Source organism: Sus scrofa, chromosome 1 (genome assembly GCF_054392235.1).
Source record: "Sus scrofa isolate SSC_HxYL_T2T_F1_AM1 chromosome 1, Sscrofa_HxYL_maternal_Yorkshire_Landrace_v2.0, whole genome shotgun sequence".
Taxonomy (NCBI): Eukaryota; Metazoa; Chordata; class Mammalia; order Artiodactyla; family Suidae; genus Sus; species Sus scrofa.
Window position 1 is genome coordinate 68,181,983 of NC_139383.1, and position 26,505 is coordinate 68,208,487.

At 39.4% G+C, this 26,505-nt stretch overlaps 1 protein-coding gene across 11 annotated transcripts in view; it reads left to right on the top strand.

Annotated features, from left to right (window-relative positions):
• Positions 1-22,099: 22,099 nt before the first annotated feature.
• The window catches only part of GRIK2 (glutamate ionotropic receptor kainate type subunit 2), a 629,197-nt gene continuing 624,791 nt past the window's right edge, over positions 22,100-26,505 (top strand). For all 11 annotated transcript variants that reach the window (XR_014806479.1, XR_014806478.1, XR_014806486.1 and 8 more), the window contains exon 1: positions 22,100-22,247. The gene's annotated coding sequence lies outside the window, so the exon portion shown is untranslated. The remainder of the gene's footprint in view (positions 22,248-26,505) is intronic.

Below are 26,505 nucleotides of genomic sequence, written 5' to 3' on the forward strand. Positions count from 1 at the left end.
CACATCATTATCACCCAAAGTTCATGCTTGCATTGGACTCCACTCTTGGGTGTTGTACATTCAGTGGGTTTTCACAAATGTATAATGACATTTATTCACCACTATAGTATCACACAGAATAGTTTCATTGCCCCCCAAATCCTCTCTGTTCTGCCTATTTATCTGTCCCTCCTAAGCCCTAGTCTAGCAACCACTGATATTTTTACTGTCCCTATATTTTGCCTTTTCCAGAATGTCAAATAGTTGGGCTCATATAGCACGTAGCCTTTTCATATTGGCCTCTTTCTCTTAGTAACACGCATTTAAGATTCTTCCAAGTCTTTTTTTTAAATATCTTTTTAAAAAAATTAATCATATACTTTATTTAAACCAATGTATCAAAAATAGTACCATTTCAACATGTACTCAATATAAAAAATTATTATTAACGGGGTTTTTTAAGACTCTTTTAAAATTGTTTTTGATTTGAAGTATAGTTGATTTACAATATTGTATTACTTTCCGGAGTACAGCATAGTGTTTCAGTATTTTTGCAAATTATACTCCATCATAAGTTATTATAAGATAATAGCTATAATTCCCTGTGCTATACAATATATCTTTACTGGTTATCAATTTTATACACAGTGGTTTGTATCTGTTAATCCTATACTCCTAATTTGTCCCTCCTCCTTCACCTTTCCCCTTTGGTAACTACAAATTTATTTTTTGTATCTCTGAGTCTGTTTTGTATTGCGTATAAATTAATTTGTTTTATTGTTTAAATTTCACATATAAGTGACATCATACAATATTTGTCTGACATTTCACTAGGCATAATATTCTCTAGGTCTATCATGTTGCTGCAAATGGCAGAATTTCATTTTATTTTATAGCTTACTAGTATTCCTTTGTATAGATACATTACATCTTCTTTTATCCATTCATCTGTTGATGGGCATGTAGGTTGCTTCCAAGTCTTGGCTATTTAAATAGTGCTGCTATGAACAATGAGGTGGATGTATCTTTACAAACTAGTGTTTTCATTTTTTTCTGGGTATATGTCTGGGAGTATACTTGCTGGATCACATGGACGTTCTATTTTTAGTTTTTTGAGGAACTCCATGTTGTTTCCCATAATGGCTGCACCAATTTACATTCCCACTAACAGCATATGAAGGTTCCCATTTCGCCACGTCACTGATATGTGTTATTTATAGACTTGATTATGGCCATTCTGACTGGTGTGAGATGTTAGTCCATTGTTTTGATTTGCATTTCTCTGATGGTTAGTGATGCTGAGCATTTTTTCATGTGCCTAGTAGCCATCTATATATCTTCTCTGGAAAAATGTCTCTTCAGGTCTTCTGCCCATTTTTTGATTGAGTTGTCTGATTTTTTGATACTGAGTTGTATAAGCTGTTTATATATTTTGATTATTAACCCCTTGTTAGTCATATGGTTTGCAAATATTTTCTACCATTCGGTAGGTTGTCTTTTCATTTTGTTGATGATTTCCAGGCTGTGCAAAAGCTTTTAACTTTAATTAGTTGTCATTTTTTAATTTTTGGTTTTATTTCTTTTGCCTTCAGAGACAGATCCAAAAAAAAATATTGCTACAATTCATGTCAAAGAGTGTCGTGCCTATGTTTTCCTCTAGGAATTTTATGGCTTCGCATCTTGCTTTTAGGTTATTAATTCATTTTGATTAAAAAAACAGCTTTACTGAAATATAATTCACATATCATAAAGCTCACCCTTTTAATGCATACAATTCATTGTGGGTTTTTTCAGTATATTCACAAAATTTTTCATTAGTTGCTACTATCTAATCCTAGAACATTTACATCACCCGAAAGAAACCCAGTACCCACTAAGGTCACTCCCCATTCCCCTTCCCCCAGCCTCTGGCAATGACTGATTCACTTTTAGTCCTTTCCATGTCTGAATGATATTCTAGTGTATATATATACCATATTTATTTATCTATTCATCAGTTGATGAACATTTGGGTTCTTTCTGCTTTTCAGCTATTATGAATATGACTGCTATAAACACTTGTGTGAAATTTTTTGTGCGAAGATGTTTTTAATTCTCTTGTGATATCTATTTGGGAGTAAAATTTCTGGGTATATGGTAACTCTAGATTTAATCTTTGATTACATTTACACCAGCAATATATGAGGGCTTCAGTTTCTCCACATACTCGCCAACACTGGTTAATATCTGACTTTTTGATTCTATCCAATCTAGTAAGTGTGAAATGGTATCTTCTTGTGGTTTGGGTTTGTATTTTCCAAAGGACTAATGCTGAACATCTTTTCATACTTATTAGCTATCTGTATATCTTCTTTGGACAACTGTCTTTTCAAATCATTTGCCCATTTTTAATTAAGTTATTTGTCATTTTGTTGTTGTATTGTAAGCTTTTTTTTAATGTCCTGGATGTAAGTCCCTTATCAAATATATGGTTTATAAATGTTTCTCTCATTCTCTGAGTTGTCTTTTCACTTTCTCAATGATGTCCTTTTTTCTTCCAGTTTTATTGAGATATAGTTGACATACAGCTCTGAATAAGTTTAAGGTGTACAAAATAGTTTCACTTACATACATTGTGAAATGATTACCCCATAATTTTAGTGAACATCCATCATCTCATATAGATACAAAATTAAATAGAAAAAAAATATTTTCCTTGTGACGAGAAATCTTAGGATTTACTCTCCTAATAATTTCATATATAACATACAGCAGGTTAATTATATTTACCATGTTGGATATTACAATCCTATACTTATTTATCTTAAAGCTGGAAGTGTGTACCTTTTGATCACCTTCATCCAATCCCCCCCATCTCACAAATTCAGTCGTTCATCAGTTTGTCTTTGAAGTATAATTAACCTACAATACTGTGTTAGTTCCTGGTACACAACATAGTGATTTGATATTTTTATACATTTCAAAAGAATCACCACTCCTCCACATGTTTTCATGGTTAGATAATTCATTTCTTTCTTTTTTTGTGTGCGTGTGCTGAGATGGTACCATCTTTAATTGTTTGGATTCGTACCCTTGACTTAAGTGTCTCTCAGTGTCTAGATAGGGCCCGGGTGTTCTCCTTTTTTTTTTTTTTTTTTTTTTTTTTAAATAATTTTTTTTTATTTTCCCACTGTACAGCAAGGGGGTCAGGTTATCCTTACATGTATACATTACAATTACATTTTTCCCCCACCCTTTCTTCTGTTGCAACATGAGTATCTAGACAAAGTTCTCAATGCTATTCAGCAGGATCTCCTTGTAAATCTATTCTAAGTTGTGTCTGATAAGCCCAAGCTCCCGATCCCTCCCACTCCCTCCCCCTCCCATCAGGCAGCCACAAGTCTTTTCTCCAAGTCCATGATTTTCTTTTCTGAGGAGATGTTCATTTGTGCTGGATATTAGATTCCAGTTATAAGTGATATCATATGGTATTTGTCTTTGTCTTTCTGGCTCATTTCACTCAGGATGAGATTCTCTAGTTCCATCCATGTTGCTGCAAATGGCATTATGTCATTCTTTTTATGGCTGAGTAGTATTCCATTGTGTATATATACCACCTCTTCCGAATCCAATCATCTGTCAATGGACATTTGGGTTGTTTCCATGTCCTGGCTATTGTGAATAGTGCTGCAATGAACATGTGGGTGCACGTGTCTCTTTTAAGTAGAGTTTTGTCCAGATAGATGCCCAAGAGTGGGATTGCAGGGTCATATGGAAGTTCTATGTATAGATTTCTAAGGTATCTCCAAACTGTTCTCCATAGTGGCTGTACCAGTTTACATTCCCACCAACAGTGCAGGAGGGTTCCCTTTTCTCCACAGCCCCTCCAGCACTTGTTATTTGTAGATTTATTAATGATGGCCATTCTGACTGGTGTGAGGTGATATCTCATGGTAGTTTTGATTTGCATTTCTCTTATACTCAGTGATGTTGAGCATTTTTTCATGTGTTTGTTGGCCATCTGTACATCTTCTTTGGAGAACAGTCTATTCGGGTCTTTTGCCCATTTTTCCATTGATTGATTGTTTTTTTTGCTGTTGGGTTGTATAAGTTGTTTATATATTCTAGAGATTAAGCCCTTGTCAGTTGCATCATTTGAAACTGTTTTCTCCCATTCTGTAAGTTGTCTTTTTGTTTTCTTTTGGGTTTCCTTTGCTGTGCAAAAGCTTTTCAGTTTGATGAGGTCCCATGGGTTTATTTTTGCTCTAATTTCTATTGCTTTGGGAGACTGACCTGAGAAAAAATGTTCTCCTTTAAATGTCTGAGTCTTCACCTCTGACGCTAAGATCTTGATCCTCAGAACTGGAGTTCTGTCGGTCCTCCTTCTATTCCTCATTTATCTGTCTTCTTAGTCCCATGTTCTTTCCTGTTGCAAAGCGGTAACTTGTGTAAGTCCTTAGCTTCTGATTAACCCACAGGTTTGCTTGGCCTTTTCTTGTGTGAAGTCTTATCCCTGCCAGAGCCCTGATATAGCAGTTGACAGGCAGGGAACAGCATTAATGCTCTGGTAATGTTTATACATTTGCTCTTGGCAAAACTTAAGCCTATTCTAAGCATTAAAGTGGAATCTTGGGAATTCCTGTTGTGGCACAGTGGAAATGACTCCCACTAGGAACTACAAGGTTGTGGGTTCGATCCCTGGCCTTGCTCAGTGGGTTAAGGATCTGGTGTTGCTGAGAGCCGTGGTGTAGGTCGCAGACATGGCTTGGATCCTGCATTGCTGTGGTTGTGGTATAGGCCAGCAGCTGTAGCTCTGATTCGATCCCTAGCCTGGGAACCTCCATATGATGTGTGAGTGGCCCTAAAAAGCAAAAAAAAAAAAAAAAAAAAAAAAAAACCAAACCAAACAAAAACCTTAAAAAATTAAAAATATAAAATGAAATAAAATAAAATAAAATCGAATCTTGGTCCTGTGGAGAGAAATCTGTAATGGACACATAAATACAATAAAAAATTCACACACACACCCTAAAACTAATAAACAAGACCACTAAAAAACACTAAAATAGTAGTGATGGTAAGCTATTCAAATATTTTCATTATTTTCATTTAAAAATGTAATTAATATGAATTATTTTTGAAACATCAACACTGCCATTATTTATGAAGCAAATATTCATAAATATTCATAATTTTTCATGCAAAATTTATTACTTTCCTTTCTCCTTCTTCCCCTCCCATCCTGGACGTTAAATAAGTAGAAAATCCAAACAATGAAGAAGAATGTTGGTAGCTTCATTGATGCCCATATTGTAGAAAGTTAGAGATAATCTGAGAGCCAAGGCTTGACTCAATATCACTAATGTGATGCAGCCCTATTTGGTTCAGTTCTTTTATCACCATCTATAACTGCATTTTTTTTTCTTACAAAGAAATAAAACGGTATGATGCAGAAAGAATTCTGTTAAAAGCATTGGAACATTAACCTTTCTTGATTTCTCTGTACTGATATAAATGATGTAATTACATATTGTGTTTTAATCCACCTGGGAAGTTTGAAGGGAGGTTGTGAGAATTCATCTGCAGGTTGTTCAAGCTCTATGAAAATATGAAAAATCCACCATACTGGGAAAATTCTGCAACAATAACAAAATGTGTTGTTTTATTCTAGCAGATACAAATGCAATGGAGGGGAAAGCCAGGCTTAAGAAAACACAGTGATAGTTCAGGCAGATGAGATGGCTGTAACCAGTGGTACCTAAAGCACTCTTTGCACCCTCTTTGATGAGAATGGAGACAGTGCCAGGTATTATGCATGAATGTCGTAATTGCATTCAACTATACTCACGACGACCTGTTCTTGACCCATATCCGAGAACAATTTGGTAGTTGTTTCTTTTCCAGTGGCGTGATTGAAATCTCTTTTGTTTCTCTTTAAGGGTATGGCCAAATTCATTGTTATAGAACTACAGATGATTTAATTTAACATGAAATGAATAAAAAAAAAATGGACTTACTCCCACCTTGATTGCTATCAGCATTTTAATCATGGAAGAGTGTCTTTTTACTCCTAGGACTGAACGAGATCTTGGGGAGAAGAGGCTTAGAATGCAGGGCTAAGGAAGCCTCATGCTGTCTGTCCCTGAGGAGAAAAGAAATCTGTCCTCGTTTTGAAATAGCTTCTGGCTATGACTCAGAAACACTCAATGGGCAGCTTTAGAAATTGTAGTACTTTCTTCAACAAAGAGAAAAGTCACTGTATGTCTGTGTACTCTTATGGGGAATAGAGAAGATTAAGAAATAGATGCAGAAATTATTATGTACTTGTATCAAGTACCCACACTATGAAATATTCTTTTTTTTTTTTTTTTTTTTTAGCAAACACAATGCATTCTTGTGTATACATAACTTCAAATTTTTCTGGAAAGTTTCAGATTTCAATTATTTTGTTTTATATTTATATCATGTGTTCCAGTTCTACATTAAGGAATATATAGGTGTATGTAAATTAATTAATAACATTAAAATGTATAGGAAGATTTTCATCACAGCTTGAGAATTTTTTTTTTCTTCAGTATTCTGCAGTCTTTAAAAATATCTTCATCCAAAGTGGTAGTTCTCAATTTGTAGTGGAAGTGATCTGGGGCACACATCTTCTGTTTTCTATCAGTTACCATCTTTCTTTCCCACATTTGAAGGTCTAATCTTAGATTTCCCTCACCTTTTTATTGCAAGCAATAGAAAGTGCCAAACTTAACATCAGTTTTGAACTTGAAGAGTTTACATAGGGTCAGTAGAGTTGAAAGTTAGGATTCTTTTCTGTTTCAAGGGTATGTCAACCAGGAAAAAAAATCAACAATTGTTTTTTGTTTTCTATTATGAAAGAGCATAAGAAAACTGACATATAAACAAGACATTTCAACAATATGCTGAGATAAAACCCTGAAATTAGTTTACTTTCAAAATGTTTCAGAGTTGTCCTTCTGGAATAAAACCACTTTTACAGAAAATAGGGGAACACTATTTTGAAAATTCCTTGATGGTATTGATGTGAAACCAAGCATATTATTAAAGTATACACTCGGCCAGGAGAAGGCCTCCTATCTGACCTAATACATTTCATTTTAAAGATGATGTTTCTTTGTTATTAGAGTCATTCCTAGGGAGTAGAGTGAAGAGTCTGAACTATAGACATAAGCAGAGCTCTGCTCAACAATCAAGAGTAGACTGAGGGTCTGAAGAACCGTTGCCATCAGTCTCCATAGTTTCCTTGAAAGATTGTTTTAGGAAGTTTAATGAGATAAATATGCAAAACATCTAATGGAGTATCTGCATATAATGTATTCAACAAAGAACTGTTCCTTCTTCTGTCCTAAAAGGAGTAAAAGGATCAAGAAAAAAGTAACATTATAAGTTCACCATCAAATTTTATAGGAGAAAGTTGAATATGGATCACCTGCCAGAACCTTAAACAGTGACAATGAGTAATATTGGAGAAGAGAAAAAATAATTAAAATACAAGTGATGTTCCAATAATTTTGTCTTAGTGACAGGAAGGCCAATGTACTGTTGGTGTATGCACTAAAAACCCTGGTCCTTCTGAGCACAATCAGATGAAACTGTCCAATCCCTAGCAAAGCAGAGGCTTACTTATAAAACTTGGCAGTGATCACTTTATTCCTTGTATCTAATTATCAAACTCTATCTCTGAAAAAAAAAAGCAGTTTCAAAGTTTATATGTTTGGAGAAATAATTGTAATATTTTAACTAGTATTTATGTATGGACACATAAATATGTGATAAAGACTCTACAATGTGGTGCTTTAGACATGTTAGAAAAGACAAAAGTCTTTGTAATTAAATTAGTTAATTTTGCATAAAGCCTGTGTGATAATAAGACCTCACCAATAAATATTTATTGTCCATCTATTCTATGCCAGGTCCCAGGATAGGGTGATAAAGAAAGAGACTGGGGTCCCTACTCTTAAAGGGGCTTATACTCTAGAGAAGCAGGTAGCGATAAGTGCTAAGACAAAAAGGATGGAGTATAGCTGGTGGGGTTGGATGGCCAGGAAAGCTATCTTGGAGAAGGTAACAAATGAACTAAGACCTTAAAGGTGAGAATATTTCAACCACATGAAGATCTAGGTCAAGAGAACTCCAGGCAGGGTAAACATAAAGTGACACAGTGAGCAAAGGAGTGAGGAGGCCATGAGGCCAAAAGGAGCATAGCGTGTTCAGGGTAAAGGAAAACACAATGGCTGGACCACCTGTGAGGGGGGTGAACTTGGTAGGAAATCAGGTTAAGAGACATGAGTAGGCTTTGTAGGACCATGGTAAGGAGTTGCATATTATAAAAATTCATCGAATGCAACAAGTCTGAGAGAATTTTAGAAGAAGTCTATCATATAAGATCACTTGGGTGCTGAAGATGGATTTTGCAGGGGCAAGAGTAGAAAGCAAGGAGATAATTTAACCTTTTGTAGCAGTGGGCTAGATGAGAGATGATGGTGGCTGGGGTCAAAGTCATGGCAATAAACATACATTGATGGGCAGAGTTTGGATATATTTGGAAGGAGAGCTAATACTGCTTGTTGGTTAATTTGCTTTGGAAATGGTAAGAGAAAGAGGAGACTCGAGTGACTAAGAGTCTAACTAGAACAGTGGAGATATTGCTGCTCTTTGTGGTAAGGGGTAGAGTGAAAGTAAAAAGTTTCAGGTAGATTTGGAGTTCTGTTTGGGACATGGTCCTATTAGACATTCAAGTGGAATTGAGCATTAAGACTAGAGTTTATGAGAGAAGAATTGAAGATAAATATTTTAGGCCTTTACAATACAGATGGTGTTTGAAAGCATGGAACTGTATTAATTCACTTGGAAGTATAAAAGAAGATCTAAAATTAGATCACAGAGTTCCTGCTGTGGCTCAGTGGTAATGAACCTGACTAGTATCCATGAGGATGTCAGTTCAGTTCCTGGCCCTGCTCAGTGGCTTAAGGATATGGCATTGCTGTGAGCTGTGGTGTAGGTTGCAGATGCGGCTCAGATCTGGTGTTGCTGTGGGTCTGATTCAACCCCTAGCCTGGGAACTTCCATATACCATGGGTGCAGCCCTTAAAAGACACACACACAAAAAATTAGATCACCCCAATATTTAGATATTAGCAAGATAAGGAAGAGTCTATAAAAGAGAATGAAAAGTAAAAGCGGAAAAACATGGTACAACAAAAAATAGCAACAACAAAAATAAAATCATTTCAAGAAAATGATGCTGATCTACAAGTGTGAAATGCTCTTGAGAAATCAAGATAAAAAGAGAGAAACAGGAACATAAGATTGAGCAACATGGAGCAGATTGGTGATCTTGGCAAGAGCATTTGCACTGGAATGGAGAGGACAGATGACCAAATGGAGTGCATTGGGAAGGTGATGAAAGGAAATAAAAACAAGGTCAGATGACTTAAGAAATTTTTCTTTGAAGATGAGCAAAGAAATGGGACTATACGGGAAAAGAGATGGGAAGTTCCTTCTTCTTCCCTCTCTCCTTCCTCCACTCTCCTCCCTCCCTCCCTCCCTTCCTTCTTTCTCTTTCTTTCTTACAAGAAAGAGATGCTAAACTTTAGGATCAAAATGCTTGAGGATATAGGAGAGTATGGAATCCAGATCATGAGTAATAGGATAACCCTGCAAGAAAAGTAGGGTCATACCATCTTTTGGAAAATCAAGGATATGTAATGACATGAGAACAGGAGGCAACAGGTGAGCACACTTGGTGGCTGGTAATGAAAGAATTCTATCCGATGACTTCTGATGTGAACAGGAATGAAGCACATTGTAAGCTGAGATAAGGGTTTGGAGGAAAAGAAAGGAGGTAGGAAATGATTTTACATAAGAGTGGGAGAGCAAACTTGCAGGGTAGTGTTGAGAGTTCATTTGAAATATGTAGTTATTAATATTATGTCTGGCCAGACTCTATGTGAATTAGGTTCCTAGGGCTGCGGTAACAAAGTGCCACAGTGAACCTGGCTTAAAGCAATAGAAATTTATTCTCTCACAGTCCTGGAGGGCAGGAGACCAAAATGAAGCTATTGGCAGGGTTGGTTCCCCTGGGAGTTCTGAGAGAGGACCTCTCCTCTAGCTTCTGGTGGCTGCTGTCAATCCTTGGCATTGCTTGGTTTCTACATGTAACCCTTCTGCTCTGTCTCCATCTTCATGGGATGTTTCTCTGTGTGTGTGTGTGTATCCATGTGAAAATTTCCATCTTCTTATAAGGACAAGAGTCATATTGGATTTGGAGCCCTCCCTAGTTCAATATGGTCTCATCTTAAATGATTACATCCTACAAAGACTCTCTTTCCAAATAAGGGCACATTCATAGGTTTTAGGTGGACATGAATTTGGGGGAGACACTATCTAGTATATCTCAGTTCTATGATTTTCTCTAGAAGTGTTTATTACTTGGGGCCAAATACTGAGTGAGTTTAAGCAGGATGGTATTTATAAAAATTATTATGGTATCACTTCCTGTACATTAACTTTAGCCAAGAATTACGAAATGACTTTTTTTTTTTTTTGTCTTTTTGTCTTTTTGCCATTTCTTGGGCCGCTCCCGCAGCATATGGAGGTTCCCAGGCTAGGGGTTGAATCTGAGCTGTAGCTGCCATCCTACCCAGAGCCACAGCAACGCAGGATCCGAGCTGCGTCTGCGATCTACACCACAGCTTATGGCAAAGCCGGATCGTTAACCCACTGAGCAAGGGCAGGGATCGAACCCACAACCTCATGGTTCCTAGTCGGATTCGTTAACCACTGCGCCACTACGGGAACTCCCGAAATGACTATTTTTAGTGAGTTTTGCTAAATGAACAAAATTTATCTCTTTTTAATAGAAATATTTGTCTTCATGTTAGATTGTAAGTTTTGTATGTTCATGGTGACTTTGAAAGATCAAAGCTAAGAACTCTATTTTTTTGCAGCTTAGCTTTTGATTCCAGAAATGTTTTATTATTTGGATAATGGTCATACTCTGGAGGTCTGACGAACTCCTGTTCCAGCATTGACTATAATGTGGTCCTGGGTCTGTTAAGAAACTATCACTTAAAAAAAATTCACGGAGTTCCCGTGGTGGTGCAGTGGTTAACGAATCCGACTAGGAACCATGAGGTTGCAGGTTCGGTCCCTGCCCTTGCTCAGTGGGTTAACGATCCGGCGTTGCCGTGAGCTGTGGTGTAGGTTGCAGATGCGGCTCAGATCCCGCGTTGCTGTGGCTCTGGCATAGGCTGGCGGCTACAGCTCCGATTCGACCCCTAGCCTGGGAACCTCCATATGCCGCGGGAGCGGCCCAAGAACTAGCAACAACAACAACAACAACAACAAAAAAAAGACAAAAGACGAAAGACAAAAAAAAAAAAAAAAAAAAAAAAATTCAGGAAACTCATGGACTTCAAAATAAATTCCTCCTCCAGAGTTTACAAATGAAAAAACTGAAGCATACAGGAATCAACTGAATTACCAAAGACATTATAGTTAAATAGAGGTTCAGTTATGGGAACTCTTAGTTCAGTGTTGTTTTTGCCATGCATAAAATTATTCTAGGAGTTCCTGTTGTGGCTCAGCAGGTTAAGGACCCAACATTGTCTCTGTGAGAATGCGGGTTTGATCCCTGGCCTCACTCAGTGGGATAAGGATCTGGCACTGCCACAAGCTTCAGGTGTAGGTTGCAGATGTGGCTCAGATCTTGTGTTGCTGTGACTGTAGTATAGGCCTCAGCTGCAGCTCTGATTTGAGCCCTAAGCAGGGAACTTCCATATGACGCAGGTGTGGTTGTAAAAAGAAAAAAAAAAAAAAGATTCTAAACCTTTTGCTTCCCATTTACACAGTGAGAAGAACATATCCCTTGTCTCTCTTTGGTGATTGTTGTAAGTATTAGAATGATGGGAAATATATGAAAAATGTTTGCAAATCCTAGATTCTCCTCCCTTATAGCTGAGATCATTTTCTGGCTTGTGACATTTGGATCTTGATTCCTAAGTCCCATATTGTAATGTTATAAATAGAGTACCAAGTGTATATAAATATGAAACCTATCCATATTTTAAAACTGGTGAATATTGGAAAATATTATAGAAATCACTGTATTTCTTCTCTTTTATCCCCCAGAAGAGCAATTTCTAATTATCAGCTATCATCAGAAATGTTTCCATATTCACAGATTTGCTTCTTCTCTTTTCCTAATTATATATGTATCTGTTATTGTAGAAATAATTCTAAAGTGATCAATTTGTCAGCCTAGAAGAGCAAACAAAATATCAGGGACAGTGTGTTTGCCCACATTTCTGCTTTGTAAATAAGTCTTGGTAGAATTGTTCTGTTTGTGAAGTGGAAATGTGGTCAACAGACCCTTAGTCCCTACAGTCCACAGAGAAGGCTAAATCTTCTTCTGATTTTTACATGATAAACTACATAAAATATTGATGCAGTTAAGTGATGCATTGCTGTTGTACATCTCTTTGTACTCAGATTTCACATATGTTTACCAAGAGACACTGATCTGGAAGCGGATTGAAACTGTTATATAGTAAAACTTGGTTGGAACAACATATTGTACAAATAAAAGTTATTTTCCAATTCTCCCACTTTCCATTTGTATACAGAGTTTGGGCCTACATTTTGGTCTTAACCTCCTCTCTGTTCATTTTCTTCTTCTCATTTTCAGCTTAATTTGCAGAATTAAAAACCGTAACTGAATTCTCTTACCTCTGTTCCCTATGCTCCAACAGTGCACTTCCAAACAAGCCCATGGCGGCCCTGATGGAGCAGCCTGCGTGATCCTTTGGTCAGCAGGAATGTGACAGGTAGGAGATCAGCAGTGTCCATAACCTTAATGAATGTCAGCACTTGAAGCTGGGCTCACCTGCAGTAAGAGATTCAAAAACTGCTAATTAGCATCACTACATTAAAGTAGAGGAGAAAAAAATCTATTGGCACCCTGGTCAGTTCTTTCTACAGCATGGATAACCTTTCCAGGCAGGGCCCATTATGGAAACAGTCTTGATTCTCTACCCAGCAACTTCCTTTGTGATGGACTGAATCAATCATAATGTTTCAGTGCTGAATGAAAATTAAATAGAAAGCCCTATTTGATATCCTGAACCAGGTTACAGAGTTTGCCCAAATCCTGTGACATATACAAGTGTACTCTACCTTATTGTTGGAATAACCCTTTGAGAGGGCTGGACTGCTCTATGTTGAGAAAATTAGAGTAAGACCTGGCATGTACAGATTCTTCTATAAAAGGAACAACTAAAAAGGTATTACTATTATGGATGGATGGTTATTACTAGAAGCGTTTTTATCTTTAGTTCTCATTTATTGCAAGAATTATGCTCTTGACAAAGAATATCCTTTAGTTTCTGTTGAGAACACTCTTAAGGGATAAGATCAAGTTCTGGGGTTTTCCTTGGACTCTAACAAAAGCTGAAGAAGAGCCCTCTGCTTGCTTTTAAGCTGGTCTTCCCTCTGAGAGGCATCTGCTTCTGATTTCTGACTCCAAACAAATCCTTTTCTCAGAGGGTTGCTGAGGGAACAAATCTGCTCAATCCAGGTTGCTCCATATTCCTAGCCCTCTGTATTCCTAGCCTAAACTGTTGGACTTGCTCTCTCATAGCTTAGCAACAACATCTGAAACCCTGGGGATAATAGACAGAGAGCTGGGGCAGACACTACTTTATCCTCTGATGAGCCAGCAAAACAATAACAATACAAAGTTTTGAATCCTAGTTTTGCCTTCACTAGCTGTGTGTCCATAGGCAGATTACATGCCTCTCTGTGTGTTAATTTTATCATCCTAAAAATAGGAATTATACATTTGATAAGGCTGTTCAAAGAGTCATATGATATTTCATGTGAAAGCATTCTAGAATAGAGTAGGACATATAAATAACATCCCCCCCCCACCTCCACCTCCAACCTTGTATTAAATTTCTAGAAAGAGTAGAGATTAAGGATAGGTAGGAAAGGGTCCTGAGGGATTTGTGTTTGGCGGTTCCTTCATGATCTGACAAATTAGATCCTATGCTTTGAGGAAACTTGTTCTTCTGTCCCTGTGTGCCTTATCATACACAGAGTGGGAACCTCTCTCTACTTATCCATGTGCCTAAAGACTTTCATTGCCTTTACATGATTTCTTTCCTCCTTTTTTAGCAGGTGGACTAGGGAGTCTAGTAAGAAATAGTTTCTAATACAGTGCTTCTCTAATAGATGCCACTTGTGTTCCAATACACTCCAACTTTAGTATCAGTGCTTTCTACACAGGAGGAGCAAGGGTATCATAGTCTTACTAATAGATGTTACCTTGTGTCTTTAGATATATCTTACAAAGTACATTGCCTACATTTTTCCTCATTGTTTTATCTTTGTCTAAAATGCAATAGGCATTCAACAAATACCTGCTAGAAGAATAAATAAATTAGCTAGGGATTGAAGTAGGACTTGGATGTTTAGAGATTGGTGAGAGTGGTGGGGTGGATTCGAGGAAACAGTACAAAATAACCTCAAGAATCTGAAAGTTATTTTAGGAGGAAGGGTGAGTGAGAACCTTTGATGCTCATGGATTTGTAAGTCATCCAAGTAGGGTACTTGAGGAGTACTTGCGTTTTGGTACTCTTTCAGGAGTCCAGGCAAAAGTGAAACCACTAAATGAGCAAATTTTGACACTGAGAATGTTGGAATGCCATAAATAGGAAGACTTTGAGTAGAAAATTGTTTACACATGAAACAATGAACTGATTCTAAAAGCAAGTCATTTAGCCATTTCCGGTGACCTGGAAATGTCATAGACTTGTTGGGTCTCCAGGATAAAGAGGAGTTGTATGTCCTAGGTGCCTGGTGAGATGAAGGAAGTGCACTAGAGGAGGTGCTCAGATTTCTCTTCCACTCCTTCTTCCCTGGGTGAGGGAGGGACATCTTTAGAAAATATAGTGGTCAAATGCCTTGAGGGTTCTGAGACTGAGCAACAATGACCTTCTCTGATGCACACTTTTGTAGGCAGATGTAAAAAAAAGGGTCCCAGAACAATGCAGCCACCCACCCCACAAATAATACAACCTTAGCACCACAATATGCTCTGGAGACCATTAGGATTGACCCCAACTTGCCTTTCCTCCCTATTTATATCTGTTCTAACAAGAAGCCTGGGGCTTCCAGGTCATCCTATATCACTTATCTCCAGATTTCTAGGAACATCCCCAAATCCAAAACCTTCCCACAGTTCCCCTTGGAACCCAGTTTGCCTACAGCTTCTCTGAATTACCAGACTGATCGTTGTTTCCCTTCCACACCACTGCTGCCACTGGGCCTGGACATGGAGTAGATGATCTTATTGCTTCCAGATATCACTATTCATTCTTCTTTCATAAAAATCTCTTGAACTTTAAAGTTTATGCCATCAAACAATACCATTTGTTAACCCTCCCTTTTGTGCCTGTGTCACTCCCGGCCCATTCCTTAAAGATGTTGGCTCCTCACTGTCATTACCATCAAAACTATTCCTGTAACATCATTGATGAGTTGAATATCTGCAATACCTTGGCCCCTCTCCCTTGACCTTCACTCCTCCAACATCTTGTTCTCTATCTACCTTAGCCATTCACTCCCAGAGTCACTCCCTCCAGCACTGTCCTATAGAACTTTCTGTGATAGTAGAAATATAGATCTGCACTGCCCAATGTGGTAGCCACCAGCCACGTGTGGCTATTGATTATTAGAAAAGTGGCTAATGAGCCTGAAGAACAGGATTTTAAATTAAAATTTAAATATAAATCGCCGCATGCGGCTATTGACTATCTTTAACAATTAGATCTTAGACCTCATCTTTATGAAAATTCAATTGTCACTAACAATTCTCAAGCCATTACCTCCTATCTTTCCAATTCACACACTTTCTCTCCTACTCCAACTATGTCAAACTTTCACCAAAGGGTGACCCTGCTGATTCTATCAGCTTTTCCCATCCCTTGTTGCTTCTTGTGTCCTTACTTTTCTCGTTAACCAGTTTGGATTCCAAAATCCATTAATATAAGCATGACTTTGCACCTACATTTATCTCTATTGTCCCCAATTTCCTCATCACACTTGCTTGGCAAAACCTAAACCCTGCTTAAATGCAACTTTTCACCTACTCCAGACCTTCATTTATGCACAGAATATGATTAATGTGTAGTACACAACTATGCCTATTGATTAGATGCTTAACTCTTAACTTCAAGTGGCCCTTAGTGTTGGCCAAATATCCAACTATATTTCATTATCTTTTCACTTTTCCTTTCTCCTAAACAAAATTTTACATGTTCTCTATTCTCCATAAACATCTAATATATCCTCCCCATTCAAGAACCTCTTCTTATGTTTTTTATTCTTATTTCATGATGAAAATGCAAAGAATAACAAGAGGATCTTACATCTTCTTCCAGTTCCTATTTTATCTGTACTTTTCCCTTCTCTTTATGAAAAATACAGTACTTAATCTATTAAGTGGGACTAAGCAAGCAGGCATCTCCATGGGAATTAAGATGGAGGGAATCAGAGAATGACAAGGAAGGTGTCTACCAGCAAGGGGCTTTGGAACTCATGTAAGAAGCATAGGTTCTCAGCAACACACTTACCAACTAGTTTATGCCTGTATTATGTATTACGCCTCCCCTCCTATTACTTTGATTAATTTACCCTTCTATTGAAGGCTAATCCTACTGCTTGTGTAGCAGATTCCATCTTTCCTTGACTAGTTTTGGTTTTTTTGTTTTTTGTCTTTTTCCCTTTTCTTGAGCCACTCCCTTCGCATATGGAGGTTTCCAGGCTAGGGGTCAAATCGGAGCTGTAACCACCGGCCTACACCGCAGCCACAGCAACGTGAGATCCGAGCCGTGTCTGCAACCTAACCACAGCTCACAGCAACGCCGGATCCTTAACCTACTGAGCAAGGCCAGAGATTGAGCCCGCAACCTCATGGTTCCTTGTCAGATTCATTAACCACTGTGCCATGACTAGGAACTCCCAGTTTGTTTTTGTTTTTGTTTTTGTTTTGTCTTTTTGTCTTTTTAGGGCTGCACCCATGGCATATGGAAGTTCCCAGGCTAGAGTCTAATTGGAGCTGTAGCTGCTGGTCCACACCAGAGCCACAGCAACACCAGATCTGAGCCATGCCTGCGACCTACACCACAGCTCACAGCAATCCTAGATCCTTAACCCACTGAGGGATGCCAGGGATCCAACCTGCAACCTCATGGTTCCTAGTCAGATTCATTTCCACTGAGCCACAATGGGAACTCCCTCTTGACTAGTTAAGACATTCATCCATCTCTCTCATCGTCAATGTCAATGTATCCCACTGCTACTTCTTTTCTCTACTTAAGAGCAAAATTCCATGAAAAAAATTTTAATTCTCCATCTTTAATTCCTCTTCCAGTCTCCCTTGAACTTACTTTAGATATGCTTTAATCCCTATCCCCACTCCAAAACTATCCTCATCAAAGTCACCAATGGCCTCATTATTTAATCAAATGGCCAATTCTCAGTGCTCACTCATCTGACCTATCAGCAGCATTTGCACAGCTGAAAACACACTCATTTGGGGAAACACTTTGTTCACTAGGCTTCTTGAAAATATTTGGTTCTTTTCCTATTGAAATGGCTGCTATTTTTCTATCTTCTTTGTTGTTTCCTTCTTCTCTCCTCAATGTTTACACTTTGGAATGTCTCAGTGCTTGATTTTGAAAATTCCTCATTTCTCTGCATTTATCCCCTTGATTTTCTCATTTGTCTCATAACTCAATGAGCTGATGACTCACAAATGTATACTTCTCCTCTTAGCTCCACAACCTATTGTATACAACTGTCTATTTGGCATCTCTACCTGGATGTTTTATGTATGTTAGAAGCCTATGAAGTTCAAATTCTCACTCATTATTCATCCAATATTGTCCGAACCTGCTCCTCCTATAATCTTCTTCATCTTAATAAATAACACTTCTATTTCCTAGTTACACAGGCCAAAAATTTTGGAGTCATTCCGCATTTGATCCATCATTAAATTCTCTCAGCTTTACTTAAAAATATATCTAGAATCTGACCACTTCTTACCACCCCTATGCTACTATCCTGTTCTTGTCCACAGTCCACTGATAACTGGATTATTTCAGTGGCCTCCTAACTGGTTGCCTTGCTTCCACCCTGTTCTTAATTAAGATTAGTCTGCTTCAAGAGAGCAGCCAGAATTGTCCTTTCATGTTTGTGTCAGGTCGTACCTCACCTCTGGTCAAAGCCCTTTCATGGCTTCTGTGTTGCATTCAGCGGAAAATCCAAAATTCCCAAAATAGGATCCTTTGCTACTCTTTGACCAGATTTTCTACTAATCTCTTATTTCTTCTCTGGGAATTGGCTTCTTTGCTCTCTTAGGGGCTTTACATTTGTTCCAACCACAGGACCTTTATGCTTGCTGTTTCCTCAGCCTGAAAACCTCTTCCTCCAAATATGCACATGGATCTCTCCCTTACTGCCTTCAAATTTCTACTCCAGTGTCAACTAGTGAGAGAGATGTTCCTTGGCTACCCTGTATAAAATGACATCGTTCCTTAACCCCTCTTCCCAACATACCCTTTTCTGCTTTATTTTTCTCTGTAATACGCCCTGCTACCTGACATATTACATATTTGCTTTTATATTTGTTTATTATCTATCTTCCTGCCATGAACCTGAAAGCTCAGTGAGGGTAGATTTTAGTTTCTTCACTGCTGTTTTGCTAGCAATAGAGCAGTGACTGACAATATAAATATACTCAATAAATATATTGAGAGATTTCAGAAATGAATAATTGATCCCATTTCTCAAGGGAAAATACTATTCTGTGAGAAAAATCCAATGGATTATATCTAATTAACACCTTAGTGTAATTTTTGTCCAATTACAGCTAAAAAGACATGAGGGAATGGGAACTGATGTTGTTGGACAAGGTTGGTGGCCCTTAGCCTGGGGTTGAGGGACTCCTCATCAGCCTACAGTGGGCTGTAGGTGCTATGTGCTTCTCCTATTGATGTATGCGAAATTTCAAGGCTGTGTGCACATGTGTGCATTTTTTTTTTCCATGTAGAGAGGTCTGTGGCCCTAAAATGGAGTCGAAGTCTTTGAAGTTACTTTTAGTGCTTACTTCATATGATTCTAAGTTTTGAAAGCAGATGACAGGAGACAGGCTGATGTTGCTCAGCACAGCTAGAAGGCAGTCTCAGTTCTGCCACATCCTGAGCAAGTCACTCCTCTTTTCTCACTTTGATTTCTATTGCTTGTGAAATGAAGGCATTGGACTAGATGATCCAGAATAGTATCTTCCAGTTGAATGAATGCATTTAATTCAAACAAACCAGACCCAAACAAAGAAAACAAACAAATAAAACCTGGGTGAAAGGTTGGAAATTCACACTGGTCCCTGCTGGGTCCTTAGGAGTCAGAATCCTAGACATGCTAATATTCTAAGAGCACTTTGAGAGGGAAAATGGAGAAGTGGTTCCTGCATAAGACTTTAGCTTAGGGACCCAGTGACCTTCACAAGGATGGGAGATTAGGTCTTAAGGATGACCAGAAATGGAAAAGAAAAAAGTCCGCTGCTTCCTTCACAGAGGCTTGGTGTCTGATTCCTTAAGGTGTAACTTCATAAAACCTGAAATTAATTACGGAAAAGATCTTACAGTGTTGGAGAATTTTATTGTGAAGGTTTGAATGGATGTATATAGGCTAATTCTCCCTTGGTAGTCTGCTTTTCTCACTAGAATCCAGGTAACATTTTATTATTTAGGAAATGAATTGGTCACAACATGCATAAATTTTATTTCACTTTTCTCCAACATAGCAGCACTTAGAGGAAGTTGTTCCAAGCCTCTCCTTCCCCAGATATAATGTGGTCTTGGGGACAACAGGGTGGTAGGTGGAAGGATGATCCCAGTGATCCCTTCATTCTGTCATTCAGCACTTACTGCATGCCAAACCCTATGTTGATCACAAAGTCAAATGAGACACACTCCCTATTCTACATGCTCAGAGTCACAACAAGCAAAACTGGATGCCTTCACCCAGGGATTTGCACTGCAATCTACTCTGTGTCCAGCGTTTTGCTCCTCCCTCCCTGGGAGTGGGAAGGCGGATTGTAAGATGACAAGGAGAGTGTCTTTGGCGGGTAGACAAGTTGTCTTCATCACTCCTGTGGGGGAATGGGATTGAATGGAGTATTCTTTCGGGCCTGGCCCAAACTCGGCTGTGCCTCGAGGGCCCATTAGGCTGCAGGTCACAGCAGCTGGAACCCAGGCGCCCAGAGCCGGTCACGCGTCTGTGCTGCCCGCTCCACAAGGCACAATGGAGTCATTGACTATTTATTTACTCCATACAACAAGGCCTCCGTTGACTTAATTACGGCAGCCTCCCTTCCACCAACGCAGGGATTTTTAAACGACTAAGGGGCTCTCCATTGCCACTAACTTATCTCTCTTTAACCTCTTTAAAACCGGGCAGGCACAATAGGTATATAGGGAGCACGGAGAGCCAGGAGTGGTGACAGAGAGGGTAGACGGGTTTTGCTTGAGTACTGAGTAGGGTTGGTCAGGACTGAGTTTCTGCGTGTTTCAGGGTTGGGCTGAGCCAGACGCTGACCCACCGTCAAGGGCTTACTCTACAAGGGCTGCAGAGAAGGGAGCAGCAAAAGGACACACACTTGTCTCCAGTACACACAGCTGGTCCCTGGGGACGCAGAATCTCTCTACATTTGGGCCTTCGGAATTAAAGGGTGGAGTGCCCGCGGGGATGGGAGAAGCTCGGGGACTCAGCAGAACCACCAGGATCTCACCTGGCCCCTTCTTCCCTCCGCACTTTGAAAACTGACTGCCGGCCCCGCACCGCCCGGCCTGTTCCCGCTCAGCTTGGCTTAAATCTCCTAGCGAATCGCTGCTCTCCAACTTCCTCTGGGGGCAACTTGCTTAGTCTCTGCTCTAGTTAATATTGTAGGGCCGAGGATAAAATAGCAACGGTATTGAATAGATGTTGACTTTTCCGACCCAGAGGAGCGGAAATCAGGGATTGTTTGCAGAAGCTAATCTTTTCTACTGAGAAACCGGGGGAGCCTGCTGTGCTCGCCGCCGGGGGCCCCTCCCTGAAAACCAGGCTGCCGGGAGCCTCGGGAATTTAGGCGCCCCTCCTCAACTAGGGCCTATTTAAGAAGTCATGTAGAGAGTTTGGCGGCCACCAGGCCTGGAATATTCCCCAGGCTGCTTTCTTCAACCTTAGAGTCTGCCCGACACCTACCAGATCTCAAGACCAACTGCTTTCTGCGGTTTGGGTTGGGAATTCAGGGACCTGGGGGTGAAGGAGTCGTCTGCCGTTAAGGCGCCAGACAGGCACAGAGACAGTCCGCCGACCTCCCTGCCTCCAGACACTTGAGAATGTGCCTGTTTTGCTTTTAGGAACGGAGGCAGGGAGAGGGGCGCCGAGATTCCCGGAGTCTAAGGTGGGGGAGTACAGGCAGCAAGGCAGAAGCGCGTTGGTGGGATGCATTTGAGGTGGAGGTCAGGGTGAGACGCAGGTCAAGACCTTACCCCGCAGACCTCAAAGGGAAATGGCAGCAGTTGGACTAAGAGGGCCACTTTGGAGACTACCAGCTGCTCCCCAAACCCTGGCAGCAGAGAAGTTTCCGTTGCTATGGTTTCAGAGAGGCATAAAAGCCACCACCCAGAACCAAACGTGCTCGGGCTCCTTATACATATTGTCACCACCCAGGGCCAGGCAAAGCCCTTGACGATTTGTATCACTCCCTAACTGAGCATTACGTTGCTGTCTCCCCATCCCTAAGCAGGGGTGTATGCTAGGGACTAAATCCAGGCCGGGGAGTTCATAACTTCCACGTCTGTGTGAGCGCCCGGAATTTTCGCACTGTCGCTCCTCCGGTCTGGGGCCGAGCGCTGCGCCCTGGCGGCTGCGGCGGCCCGGAGCGTGCAGGGACCGTAGGGAAAAGAGTGCGGCTCCTTTAAAGCAAGAGGCGAGGAACCCCCGCCAGGAGGCGTGTCTGTCTCCGCCGCCGCCGCCGCCGCCGCTGCAGCTCCGCGGTCTCCGTCTCCTCCGCTGCCGCCGTCACTCGCGCTCCGTGCCTGCGGCTGCGCTGCTCTGTCCCGGAGCCGGGGACTTCCCGCCGGACCTCCTCCGGCCGCTCCTCCCCGAGGACCACCCCTCCCCCTCCCCGCCCACCTAACCCCCAGCGAAAGGTAAGGACTCCCCTCGGGTGGGCTCCAGTCCGGGCTGCCTCTTTAGGTGTCTGTTCCCACGGGGACAGGAGGGACCCGGGGTGGGCATTTGCCTCCAGGAGAGTAAGAAGACAACCAGCGGCGCGGCGGAGACGGGTGCGCTCGGGGCACCCGCTGGACCGATTCGCTGTGAGTGGCTTTGTCCCGCTCGCCTCAGCCAATTCCCGTCAAGGATGAGACTGGCTCGGTTGGCTGCAGGCGCTCGCGTTCTCCACAAAAACCATTTAATAAGTGGACGTGTCAGGAAGTGGCCTCAGCTACTGGGACTCACGCGAGGCGAAGAGAGACAGATGGCAAGAAGCTGTGTATCTGCCTGCGGGTCTGACAAACTCCCCAGCCTTCCTTCCATCCTCCCAATCGTCCATTAACCTTGCTCCTTAGTTCTGTGCTGAGGAAGTACAGACATTCATTCTAACCGGTGCCAGTATTGAGAGCGTCTGAAAAAACTCGGAGGGCGTCCCATTAGGGTGAGGGAAGTAGTGTCACCAGGGTGGATCATAAACGTCAAGAACTTTTAATAATTCTCATCCTCTGACATTTTTTAGCTTTAAGGATTTCTTTACTAGACAAGGGGACCTAGCTAAGGCTTCTTAGAAAATCATTTACAATTTAGGGACTAGGGAATGTTAGAAAACTTACTATGCTCTCCTTTTGATAACACCCAGATTACCTTCTATCATTTCTTCATCTTCATACTGTAAGTATTATGTCATCAGAAATTACCTTATGGATTATGATTATTTTAATTTCACAAGAGGTGATTGATTCATTTGAATCTTAACTAGTGTGTAGGTTAGTTGCTGGAAGATAGATACTGATATTTCAGTCTTGATTTGTCTAAGTTCATTACACTTGTAACTTTCTATAAAAACATTTCTGTAACCACCAAGGCAGCTTCCAGTAGCCCTAGTAACTTATTAATTATACAAACAAAACAAAACACACAGAATGAAAGTGTTAGAGAAATAAGTGATGCTAGAAGTCTTTCTTATCTGTTTGTTTTCTATTTCAAACCTATTGAAGATTGCACAGCTCTGAAAAAAAAGTTGCAGGTCATGTAAATCTATTCCAGTTCAATTTCTTAATTAAGATACACTACTTTTCACATCTAAAAATTAATTAAAACTCTAAATGTCATTAATCATCAATGCAGCAGAGTGTTGGTGGAACAGCTGATATGTGTTCAGAATCACAAGGGATTGCATAGCAGCATAACATTCATAGTTAGGAAGGGTGAATTGCAAATATGCAACAGTGTGGTTTTAACTGATATCAGCTTTGACATTATTCTCTGGCACCTCTAATGCCATGGATGAACAGGCTGTTTATTTTAGCTTAGCTGCAATACAACAGGCCACATACATGGAAGAGTAGGTCAGGTGTTACTATAAGATGAGCTTTCTCAAATGTCACATAACAGCAGGACTTCCATGACAAGTCAGGTGGAATTCTTAGAAAGAATTCCATGTGAAAAACTTAAATATAGATATGTCATGGAAGAGCCTTTGAAATACCTTTGAAATTCTAGTTGTCCTGGGAAATGTATTTGCTGTTTCTTGCAAAAGGTATAGGCATTTTTAAACATTGTGCTGTAAGGATTAATACACATTTGTACATGCCCCAGCAGGTGGCAGCTAACTAGAATAAGATTCATTTTCACTGGGAAAATGGAAGACTAAAATTGCTTCTCAAGTAATAGTGCCCAAGAATAAGAGGTCATTAGTGTCAGTAAATATAAAAATAGAGTGAAAGATGAAGCTAATGGCTTTTTGTTGTTGTTGTTGGAACAAGTTCTGCATGAACATGAAATGTATTTTGTTCTTTGTTAATTTATCATAAGCTTGATATCTCTTCATGTCAGCCTTCTGTGTGGTTTTTAAATTTTTTTGAGGCTTACTTTTAGACAGAGCTCCTCTGTGTGTGTGCATATGTGTGTGTGTTTGCAGTTTGTCATCTCTGCTTTGACCTTGGAAACTACAGAGCTTTGGCCCCTAGAAATAAAGGTTACCATATGGTTAAAATGAAAAAAAAAAAGAGAGAAAATAAAGGAAATGAAACTATGGAATAAGGTGTGTAAATCTCACTATTACTAAACATATATGATCGCTTGACACCAAATAATATTTCGTGTTTTTTTTTTTCCTCTTTGAGAAAGGAGCAAATTACTAATTTACAAAGAGTTAAATCTGGTCACTGAATACTATATAAAAACTGTATCAATCCTTCATATAGCTCTAGAACCATGATATATGCTATAAGTATTGTAGAGAAATTGTAATAACTTCAGTATTGCCTTATTATGTAAAGCATCTTCCACACCACCAAATCATTCTGTTCTACTATTGCGAGATGATTTTAGTGGTTTTGTTGTTGTTTGTGCCCTGGGAGTGAGTGGGGTTTAATGAGGAAGATTGAGAATTAATTTGATCAACCTTGTAACAGATGGAAATCTGGAGGTGGAGAATTCTAAAGCAATAACTAATTGTACCTTTTAGAAATGTCTTTAGCCACTGAACATTGACAGCATTATTCACTATTTTGAATTCTTTATGGTCTTTCAGGAAATTTTGTACTTAGAATCAAGTAGTTTAGTGCTCATGAGGGAACTCACAGTTAATGTAAGTGGCTTTTGTAGTAGTATGCCCTGGAAAGGGATGGCTATTAGCACATCCTGGTTATACTAAGCAATCCCAGTTAAGTCACACTGAAATACACACACAACACAGTTGACAAAATAGTCCTCTTGACAATGTGAACAATATAATAATTCAAACTCCCAGAATCTGTAATAGTAGAAATATGCACATTGACACTTCAAATGGCACATTACTCATTCAATGTACAACTTTCAATGCTCTGCCCCAGAATAAATCTATGTCTGGAGCGCTGTCCGCGGTACTGAAGAAAGGTTGTCTCCTGTCTTGCAGAAGTTCAATTGGACAGGTGCGGTTGCTGTCTGTGGTGTTGAAGACTTTTGGATTAGTTGATGGATGTAAATGAACATAATTTAGCATATGTGCAAAACTGGTTCTTTGGGGACCAATTAATAGTAAGAAAATTTTGTGATAGGCTTTTTTACTGTTTAATTTACTGTGTAAGAACTTCATGAATCTGGAAGCTTGATCTTTCAGTTTTCAACTAGACACCCAATAAATAATCTCACAAAAAACTAGTTAGTTTAGAATGCTAGTTCTAAGTATAAAACTTACAACTGTAATGTCAAATGTCATCATGTTAACAGAATACATGAACAAGGAGTTATAGTACATTTTGTTTTCTGAAGTTCTGTTAAATGCCAACTACACTGCAAAACTGCAGTATTTTGATTAGTCAAAACAGAACATGCTATTTTCAGATAGTGGATATCTATTACATTGACAGATGAAAAAGATAAGACTATATATTTTTGCTCTGGCAGTCATTATTATCTCTGCTAGGATCAAAAAGAAAAAGAACAAATAGGATGGAACAAATGAGACAGCAAATACAAGACAGAACATGTTGAGCTGTACATGTTTTACAAGAGATATTTTAAATATGGACTGAAGGAGTCGCTAGATACCCTTGGTTTTACCACAAGGTGTTCCTTTTAAAGTGCTCAAATAGTCAAATTATTTGATTGAATTGCCTGCTACACTGCAGAACTAGCCATTCGTGATGCTTATTTTTGACACTGCAGTTATGCCTCCATCTTAAAAAAAAATTGTCTACTTAATGCTTTTACAAAATGTAGGTTTATTTTCAAATCAGCATTTTATAATATTTTAAGAAAAAAATAGATTCTAAAAAATCACCATGATGGACTAAATATATTACACTGTTTTCTTGCTATCTGGAAGAAATAGTACCCATATCACTCCTTTAAAACTTAGATATTCATCAAATATGATATGATCTTACAGTTTTTTCATCAGGTTTAACCTCTGCTCTGTTAGTTGATTATGAAAAAATGATTAATTTTAAGATACAGGCCCAGCAATTTGCCTTTTGTTTTTCCTGTTCACTTAAAAATATAGTAATATAGTTATCACTATCCATCTTGGTTTCACTTACTAATGTAAAATATTAGGATTGGATATTTTTACCTATACGCATGAAGGACAGCATATTACCTAGTTCAATAATAAAATATATTCTATGTTAAACAAATATATATTTCTGTACCTTTTTTCTTGAATAAATTGGTATTTGTGGAAGCCAAAACCATCACTGTCTGTGG